Raw genomic sequence first — 10,308 nt, forward strand, 5'->3', positions numbered from 1 at the left:
TTCTGTTCGAATGTGAACGATTGCGTTTTGTAAAAGTTTTTGTTTGAATTGATATTGTTACTAACTTGAGGTCTATTTAAGCTTTCATTCTGGTCGTGTTTGTGCTTAACTTTGAGTATTTTTTCTTCTAACCTTTCCGCAATTTTATATTGGGTGGTGAGAAAATCTTTCATTTGTTGCCACGTTGGGCATTTTTTTCTAGATGAGAGCGATTGCTCCCATAGAAGTAACGAGTTTTCTGGTAATGCGGCGGTGCAAATGTTTACCAGAATTGGGTCCCAGCTGTCTGTGGGAATATTTTGTGTCGACAGAGTCGACAAACAATTAGAAACAGTGGATTGTAGTGTTACAAATTCTTCACTTGTTTCTTTCTTGATTTTAGGCAAGTTTAATAGTGTCGTTACTTGCTTGTCGACCAATATTCATTTGTTTTCATATCTAGCTTTTAGAGCTTCCCAAGCCAAATTGAAATTATCGGCATTAAGAGCGAACTGTTTTACTATTATTCCTGCTTGACCTTTAGTTTTTGCCACCAAATCCACTTATTATTGTTATTAAGCCAATTTATGTTAATTATTATTGTTTTTAATTTGACTGTGCCGAAGGTGCCTTTCGTTAACGCTCGAAGGACCATGAATATAATTATACCAAATTTATTTTATTATAAATTTTGTTTTTATTTTAACAATATATCAACAAAATTATAATTTGATATTATTAGTTTTGATTGTAAAAAATTGTAAGAAATGCCAACACGCGGGGCGGCGAGACTCCAATCCGAAGATGATTTGACGGTGCTGGTGATCGATGTTCCGCGCATCGGGATAAAAAAAGTGGAAATCACGGTCGAATACCGTAGGTATCGACGCGGCAGTATCTATGCGAAATGTAGATGTCCGAAAGCAAATGGTATGTGGCAAATGTATTGTTTACGCGGCGCAGTGGGGAATCAAATTGTCGCATTAGGATGCGCCAGTTTTACCGTGTAGAGGGGGTGGATGCTTAACTCATTTAAACAACCGTATTCACATGTACTTCAATATTGAATATAATACACTTAAACTGTACCTTTACAAGTGGTATACAGAACTTGTTACTCGGCAGTCGATAATGATAAAGTGACCTCGAGGCTAATGTTAAAGGTTAAAGTATTAACTCGCGCGATGACGATGAAGTTCCCTCTTACAGCGGCACTCAGCACAGTGTGTTCACCGCGACTATTGCAAGTCGTGCGAACTCCGCCCCAATAACCCCCTTGAGCAGGATCGACTGCACAGAGGAGGATGGATTCAAAAGAGTTGAAGAGTTGGTGGCGGATCAGGTGAAGGAAAGGGAAGGTTCAGACTTCCTCCTTGCCTCCGCCTCTTTTCCAGGTGAGACGGCCACAGCACCCCCATCATCGATTCTCAGTCTCGTCGACTATTGTAGAGCGAATAAACTTCACCTCACCGTGGGATGTGATGCCAACACGCATCACACGGAATGAGGTAGCACGGACTGCAACGAGAGGGGTGAGTCTCTTCTTGAATTCATAGTTAGTAGTAATATAAGCATCGAAAATGTGGGCTGCGGTCCTTGACATTACCTTAAGCAATGACAACATGACCGGATTGATCTCTCAGTGGACTGGGGAGCAGGCTGAGTGCCATAAACCAGTCAATTATGGGCTCATATCATGGTGCTTGTCCATTAAAAGTGGCTACTAAGAAACAAACCTGTCCCTGGTGGTCTAATGAACTCTCGGTTCTTAGGTATAGGGTGTACAGGCTGTCCAATAAAGCCAAGCGCACGGGCAACTAGGAGGAATACAAGCAACACCTAGACCCCAGAAGCAGCCCGACTGCACAAGGCGTTGTCGAGAGGTAAGACGGACACGGTATTATCCATCAAAAGACAGGACGGGACGTATACGACTAGCGCGGAGGAGAGGGCAGAGAAACTCCTACAAGCGCACTTTCCAGAGACGGTTCAGGCTGTCCAAACTCCAGCATCGGTCACAAGCAGGCCGGATCGTTTAGACTGTCTGACTGCAAGGTATCTGTTCAATGCAGGCTCAGTAAAGTGAGCACGGGCCTCCTTCTCGAACTACAAGTCACCGGGAGCGGATGGCATCTTTCCGGCTCTTTTGCAGCAAGGTATGAAAGAACTCTTGCCACACCTGCTAGGGCTGATGAGAGATAGCCTGGCGATGTCGTATATCCCAGAGCCATGGAGAATTGCGAAAGTAATCTTCATCCCCAAGGTATGTAGGAAAGACTACTCGTTGGCCAAATCATTCCGGCCTATTAGTCTCACATCCTTCATGCTAAAGTAGTAGATAATCACATAAGATCGGAAGCGCTGAAAATCGCACTCTACATGCCAGACAGCACGCGTATAGAGCGGGCAGATCCACTAACACTGCTCTGTACCAACTCACATCTAAATTTCAGGATTCGTTGGACAACGGCGAGGTTGCGATTTGCGCCTCAAACTAAAGTGATCAAGGCACTTGAGAAAAAGAACGTAACGGCTCTAGTATGCAGATGGATAGAAGCCCTACTGCGTACTAGGTTAGGGTAGGTAGGAAACAACGGTAGGGAAGAGCAAGATCCGTCTTGACACCACAAGGGGCTGCCCACAGAGTGGAGTACTATCCCCTCTGCTATGGAGCCTGGTAGTGGATGAGTTCCTTAAGTTGCTCGCCACCAATAAAATCCGTTGCTAAGGGTACCGAACGACATTGACATAATGGCGCGAGGTAGATTTGAGAACACTCTCTGTGATATTGTTCAAAGGGGCTTAAATCTAGCAAAGGTATGATGCAAGACTGTAGGGCTAAATATTAACGCGTATTTTTTAGATCACCTGTTAAAACTTATAAAAATATTAGCTATACATACTATATTTGTTCAAAGTAGTATATATATACCTGCTTGTACATTTGTATGAAATGAATCAAGATCTTTAGGTAAATAAGTATGATAATGGAGTACTGGGTTTACTATTGAATTGGGTCATTTGATTATTACGATTTCTATTCTGTGTTTGTAGTACTGTAGTACTCTTATTAGTGCCACTGCTTTTTGGGGAACCTTCAGATGGGAAATTATTCTCACTTTGACCGTTTGCATTTGATATTGCTGTACTGACTGTTGATGCATGTACGTCCATATTTGGTGAGTTTGTCGTTATTCGTAATGCTCCTGTTGTTCGAAGTGACGGTAACGATCAATTTGACATGGGGTTATTAGGACTAGATGAATTTGGAGAATGTGTTGCAATGCGAAGCCGAACGCTATGTAGTGTCCTTTCATGGGCAAATGGTGTTTTCAAATAGGTAAAAATTACAGAGTGCCAGATCAAGTGAGTAGGATAAGTGATTAATGGTTAATACTCGTATGGAGTTTTTTGTCAAAAAATCGGTGACAAGCGTCAACCGATGACACGGTGCATTATCGTGCAACAGGCGCCAGGACCCTGCCTCACGGTATTGTGGTCGAGCACAACGAATGCGTGACAAAAGACGTTTCATAACACCAAGGTAAAACACAGCATTAATCATTTGGCCAGGTGGGACGAACCCTCGGTGTAAAATACCCTCGGAATCGTAAAAACAAATCAGCATTGTCTTTATTTTTGACTTCTGAAGACAAATTTTTCCGGTGATGGCTCTCGTTTTCACGACCTTCTTGGAATCGCTTAAACCACTCATGCACATTAGGCACTGATCACAATAAACTTTTTTCATCATTTGAAATGTTTCAGTAAACGTTTTCCCATGTTTAAAACAAAATTTAATATTTGCTCTTTGTTCAAAATGCATTTTACGACCGTTGACCAAATGCTGCTGTCACTTTTTGATCGATAACATCGATTAAAGTTATTCAATTGTCTTAAAATTTTTACGAAATGTCAACAAGAGATCAAACTTTTTATTTCATATACCCACCAATAGGTGGCGCCACCAGAAACAGTTATATTTAAAAATTTCTGTTTCTTTTGCGACAGACCTTGTTTAATACCAGTGATGTTACTATTTACCACACACTATTATTTCCTCCGGTGTGATAATTAAGCATATTGCCGACACTAGCACTAGGAGGGACGATACTAACAATTCCATTAAGTCCACATTGCATATTCTATTGATTGTTCATGCGCATTAATTTATTTGTCAAATTATTTATACCGTTGATCCTCCGGCAATTGCGAAAGTTTGTGTACGGATCAAGAATATACACTAGGCATCGAATGAAAGTATAAATGTAATATGTACTGGCAACCTCAGATCATTCATTTACTTCCTACATTTTCGCTTAAGAATAAATTCATAAGGCATTTTATGTAGATGCACCGTTATGTAAATAAACAGTTGGAGTAATATTTGCACTTATTATTTAGACTCCGTCGAGAGTGATTAGTCTTCGCTGGTTAGCCTATGAGTGCGCGTCAAATGAAAGTATAATTTTAATTTTGGTTAATTTTTTTCAAGATAGAACTGATTTTTACTACAGATTTAATACATTTGTATTTACAAAGGGAATTACTATTATGGTGATTGTAGTAGATGGGATAGAAGATGGGAAGAGGGGTGAAACGCATAAAAAATTAATGAAAAATATTCGATTTCGATCAGAGAGGGAAGAAGGAAGATTTTTGAATACTCTATTTTAATTAATTCAAATTCTAGCTAAATAGTTAAAAAAACAAGTAAGAGTGTGTGGTGTAAACCTTCTGATCGCTTAAAACCACAGTGCATACAATCATCAGTGAAGCATGGAGGATATTCTCTCATGGTTTGGGGCTGTTTCTCAAAATTTGGTGTAGACAGTGTACTTAAAATCGATGGACGAATGAGGGTTGCTTCATATGTTGACATTCTTAGCGAAAATTTTAAAATAAATGCGTTTATCTTCCAAAAAGATAACTACCCCCAATGCACATTTCGCCTGACTACTCGCTTTTTTGAAGAAGGCTTAAAGAAAAACTGGCCTGGTCAGCTTAGTCACCGGATTTAAATCCAATTAAGCATTTGTGGTTAATTTTTGATTCCAAAATACCAAACAGCAGCCGTACAAACTTGGTATAATTTTTCTTAGAGACGAAGCGTCAACTTAACAACATACCAATGAAAATACTAGAAAATTTGGTTCAAGGCATGCCAAAACGTCTTCCTGCAGTAATTCAGAATAAAGAAGGCAATATTAATTACTAAATTTACTTTTAAACCAAACGTTTTGTATTTTTTCAATATTTATACTTTCATTTGACCACTTTTATTTAAGAGTCCTTCTTTTAAAGTGGACCAAATTTTCTTTCTTTCTATTTCGCAAAAAAAAATTATTAATTTATAATTTGTTACTTAAATACCTATGTAAATGTAATATTAATGTATGAATTATTAATTGTATATTTTAATAAAACTGCATTGAAATAATGTCTCTGACCACAGGGAGCAAGGAGGATGGGAAGGCTGCCACTCAGCCGGCGGTAGCGGGTCCAAACAGGACACAACCGTGGCAAACAAGGTGGTGGAGAGGATGCAGGTGGACGAGGTGGCAAAACAACCGGGCGTGAGCAGGGCTGAGCAGATTACGTTAGTCGCAACCGCTGACGTCCCGGATGCCCAGGAAGCCAAATTTCAGAGTTCCTGACGCAGGATCTGGTGGCGGTACAGGCCAGAGACTGGGAAGGCAAAGACTTCGTCCTGGCATCAGCCTACTTCCCAGGGGAGGCAGCAGCAGCACCCCCTGAAGTGGTGGTAAGGCTAGTGGAGTACTGCAAGAGGTACAGGCTGCCCCTCATTATCGGATGTGACGCCATGTGGAATGGGGAAGCACGGACTGCAACACAAGGGGTGAGTCTCTATTAGAATATGTATTAGGTAGTAATTTAGCGATTGAAAATGTGGGTTGCGAACCCACTTTTATAACTATAAGCAGGAAGGAGGTGCTGGACATCACCTTCAGCAGCGAGCATGCAAATGGATGGGTCTCAATGTGGAGGGTTTCAACGGAGCCCTCCCTGTCAGACCACAGAGTAGTAAGGTTCGCACTGAAGGTAGAGGTCAGGCAACTTCCCCCGAGACGCAACTCTCGGAGGACTAACTGGAGTGCCTTCAGGGAAAAGCTACAGGAGGAACTAAATAGGGAGAGGCAGACCGACGATAGCGTTACGGGCCCTGGAATAGAGAGCAGAGTGTTGGCACTGAATGGGTCTATCACTAACGCGTACAACGGTAGCTGCCCCTTAATAGTGTTCACAGATAGGCGCAACTGTCCCTGGTGGACAAGGAAGCTTGCAGACCTCAGGAAGAAGATACGTAGTCTATTTAACAAGGCAAAACGTACAAGGGTCTAGGAAGAGTACAGGAGCCACCTAACCCTTTAAATTAAGGAGATTAGGTCAGCAAAACAAGCTAGGAGTTTCTGTGAAACGGTCTCCTCCACACCAGAAGCGGCGCAGCTGCACAAGGCTAGTGGAAAGACCAACACAGAGCTCGCTATCAAAAGAAGTGACGGGACATTCACGACCAGCGCGGAGGACAGAGCGACAGAGCTTCTGCGTGCTCACTTCCCGGAGACCATCCCGGTAGACCAATGTCTACCTGTGAGCGAACATAGGCCAATTCGCTTGGATTGGGTAACCGCTAAGCAATTAGTCACTGCGGACTCGATCAAGTGGGCAATGGCCTCGTTCGAAAAATTCAAGTCTCCGGGGGTGGACGGCATCTTCCCAGCGCTTTTGCAACAGGGTGAACAGCTTCTGCTACCTCACCTTGTTCGGCTGCTGAGGAAGAGACTCGCAATGGCGTACATCCCTGACCCTTGAAGAACGGCTGAGGTGAGAGTAGGAAGGAAGGACTATTCATTGGCCAAATCCTACTGGCCCATTAGTCTAACCTCCTTCCTACTGAAGACTATGGAAAAGATCATAGACAACAACATAAGGTCGACGGCGCTGAAGTCTGCACCCCTGAATGCTGCTCAGCATGCATACAGAGCGGAATCCACCAGTACGGCTCTGTACCAGTTGACCTCGGAGATAGAGAGCTGACTGGAGAAAGGGAAGGTGATATGTGCCTTCTTAGATATCGAAGGTGCCTTCGACAACACATCTCACAAGAGTGTAGCCAGGGCGCTGGAGAGAAGGAAAGTGGCAGCACCGGTGCGCACCAGGATAGCCGAGACCACATTAGGTGAAACAAAGATTCGTCTGGGGGCGACAAGAGGCTGCCCACAGGGAGGTGTGCTATCACCACTACTATGGAGCCTTGTCGTGGATGAGCTGCTAGCACTGCTAACTGACAACGGGATCCGCTGCCAAGGGTATGCGGACGACATTGTGATAATAGCAAGAGGCAAATTTGAGGATACTCTCTGTGACCTAGTGCAACGAGGTCTAAATCTGGCAAAGGGGTGGTGCAGGGGAGTTGAATTAAATATCAACCCCTCAAAGACAACCGTAGTCCCTTTCACAAGGCGCAGGTCCCTACCCGGCCTGAGGAATCTCACACTTGGGGGCAGAGAGATCGAAATGACTAACAAGGTTAAATACCTGGGTCTTACGCTGGATTCTACCCTGCGATGGTGCATGTGAACCAAACGTTAGTCAAAGCAAAAAAAGCACTGATGGTGTGCAAAGGGCTGGCGGGTAAATCCTGGGGCTGTAAGCCAAGGATTATTAGGTGGTTATACACCATGATTGTGCGACCGACAATTACATACGGGGCGGTGTCCTGGGCCTCCGTAGCGTCGCAGGCTTCGGTGGTAAGCCAACTATCAAAGCTTCAGCGGCTAGCATGTGTTTGCATGACGGACGCTATGCGGACCTGCCCTACGGCAGCTCTGGAGGTCTTGCTGGAACTCACACCGCTCCACATAATGATAGGTCAAGTAGCCAAGCACTCACTTCTGCAGATTACAGCAGAGGGATGTGGCAAAGGTAAGATAATCTCGTCCCAGAGGATGGAGAGGATAATTGGCGACACTCCTATTGCCCTCCTCCCGAAGGACGGCATTACCAAAACAATTCACTTCACGAAGAGGTTTAAGGTTACCCTCGGTAGCAAGAGTGAGTGGAACGACCCCACTCTTGCGCAAATGCTAAGGGATAGCACATTGAGGTGGTACACTGACGTCGGAAGGAATAGGTGCGGGTATTGCGGGTCCGCGTACCAAGCTCTCCATACCAATGGGAAGATTTCACAGCATTTTTCAGGCCGAAGTCTTGGCTATAAGTCGATGTATAGAGATAAACCTCCACAGCAACTATCGCAACGAGCGAATAGCTATACTTAGCGATAGTCAAGCGCCACTAAAAGCGATCTCCTCCTATGAGATCAAATCGCTACTAGTGCAGGAGTGTAGAGGAAGGCTGGACAACCTAGCTGAAAAGAACCAGGTACACTTGATCTGGGTGCCTGGTCACTGGGGAATAGCCGGCAATGAACTGGCTGACGAGCTTTCCCGCTCCGCAGCCTCCACCAATATGGTTGAACCCGACCCGTTCACTGAAGTGGGTCCCCATACTGTGAATGAGCTGCGCCGCAAGGAAGAAAGAGCGTGCAGGCATTGGCAGCGAGCGCACGGTATGCGTCATGCCAAACTGTTAATTGGGGGGTATAACCAGAAGAGGTTCAAATCGTTCATAAACCTCCCAAGAAATAAACTCAGGCTCCTGGTCGCATTTTTCACCGGCCACTGCAAGTTGAAAAGGCATTTAGCTAACATGGGCCTATCATCTTGCGCTGTCGGTTTTGCGACAGGGAGCCTGAAACCCCGGAACACCTGCTAATCGACTGCATCGCAGTCTGTAGGCGCAGGTCGAAAGCCCTCGGATCCATGTTTCCGGATAGGGATCACATCGCCTCGCTAGCACCCAACAGGATATTGGACTTCATCAATATGCTGAGGCTAAGCGAGTCCCTGTGAGTTAGGAGAGGGCACAATAGACCTATGGTCGCAGTGCATTCCTCAATTATTTATTTTATCTTATGTCTGTGTAATTTATACTTTCATTTGATGCCTAGTATATATACATATAGGTGCCGCTGACTTATGGTTTTTGAGTTATTTACATTTAAAGTTCAAAAAATCAACTATTTAAAATGCGTGTTTCCGATTTTTAACGCATTTTACACTTTCATATCCACTAACACTTCATTAATTCGTTTCTAATCATTTATTTTTTATTAAATAGTGCATAAATAACTTTAATTCCATATGAAACGCAAGTTAAAATCCATTTATTCATTCAATAAGAAAATGGTTGTAAACAAGCAAAGCAAAGCGAGCGCGGTCGCCAACGCAAAAAGGTGCTCAACGTAAAAGAACTAAGCACGCCCAGGTCCAACCGAGGGTTATTTTTTTGAAGAGCGGCCGAAGACCGCTAATGCAGAAAGGAATTTTATGCGGAAAACTAATGTGTTATACTATATATTTCCTATCATTGGGGTATTATTAGTTTTCTTTACTTCTTTTGGTTCTTCCGTAAAATATGAACGTAAGGTAGCACTGATAATTAGTTAGAATGCAACCCTTTTGTTATTGTATGAACAAAAATAAATGAACAAAAGTTAAATGTTGAATAAAAGTTATTTTTGCACTATTTAATATAAAATAAATGGTTAGAAACGGAGTAGTGAAGTGTTGGTGGATATAAGTAAAAAAATATCACTATAAAATTCATTACAAATGGGAGAAACACGCATTTTAAATAGTTGATTTTTTGAACTTTAAATGCAAATATCTCAAAAACCATAAATCAGCGGCTATATATATATATATTTTCTTAATCTGGAGGACCTCCTCTATCCATGCCTACCCATATTAACCCCGAAATCGGGGGATGCTATTCTAAAATCTACCTGTATCAAATGTCCTGTTACTACCGAACTTAGACATTCCTTACTTACAATGGGTTATGTTCACTTAACAGTCAATCGCAACTATTTAATTTAGCAGATTATCTGTTTATAAAAATATTTCGAAATTATATAAAACAAAAAAAGTATAACTGAAAATACCGTAATATTATCTTTCTACATATATGCTTTTTCGACTTCAAATTGAAGCTTTATATATTTTATTTTATGTTTTAACCTTTCGCCCACTTTGTTGCAAGTTTTTCAAAGTAAAATATGTTTTAAATTAGTAACGGCATTTTTCAATCGTGCTTTTTTAATACCACAAAAAATCTATATAAGTACTTACACATAGGCTAAAGAAACCCAAAAATATTCAGTTGTTGCCTACAAGGGCGATAATTTAAATGGCATAAGAACGGATACATACATACAAATATCTGTATATGTACACAAGAGCG

At 42.4% G+C, this 10,308-nt stretch overlaps 1 protein-coding gene across 1 annotated transcript in view; it reads right to left on the bottom strand.

The window, feature by feature from the left end:
• Positions 1-10,308, bottom strand: part of LOC125779407 (uncharacterized) — a 194,543-nt gene that overhangs the window by 132,559 nt on the left and 51,676 nt on the right. The gene's annotated exons all lie outside the window — the stretch shown is intronic.

This window comes from Bactrocera dorsalis, chromosome 6, assembly GCF_023373825.1.
Source record: "Bactrocera dorsalis isolate Fly_Bdor chromosome 6, ASM2337382v1, whole genome shotgun sequence".
NCBI lineage: Eukaryota > Metazoa > Arthropoda > Insecta > Diptera > Tephritidae > Bactrocera > Bactrocera dorsalis.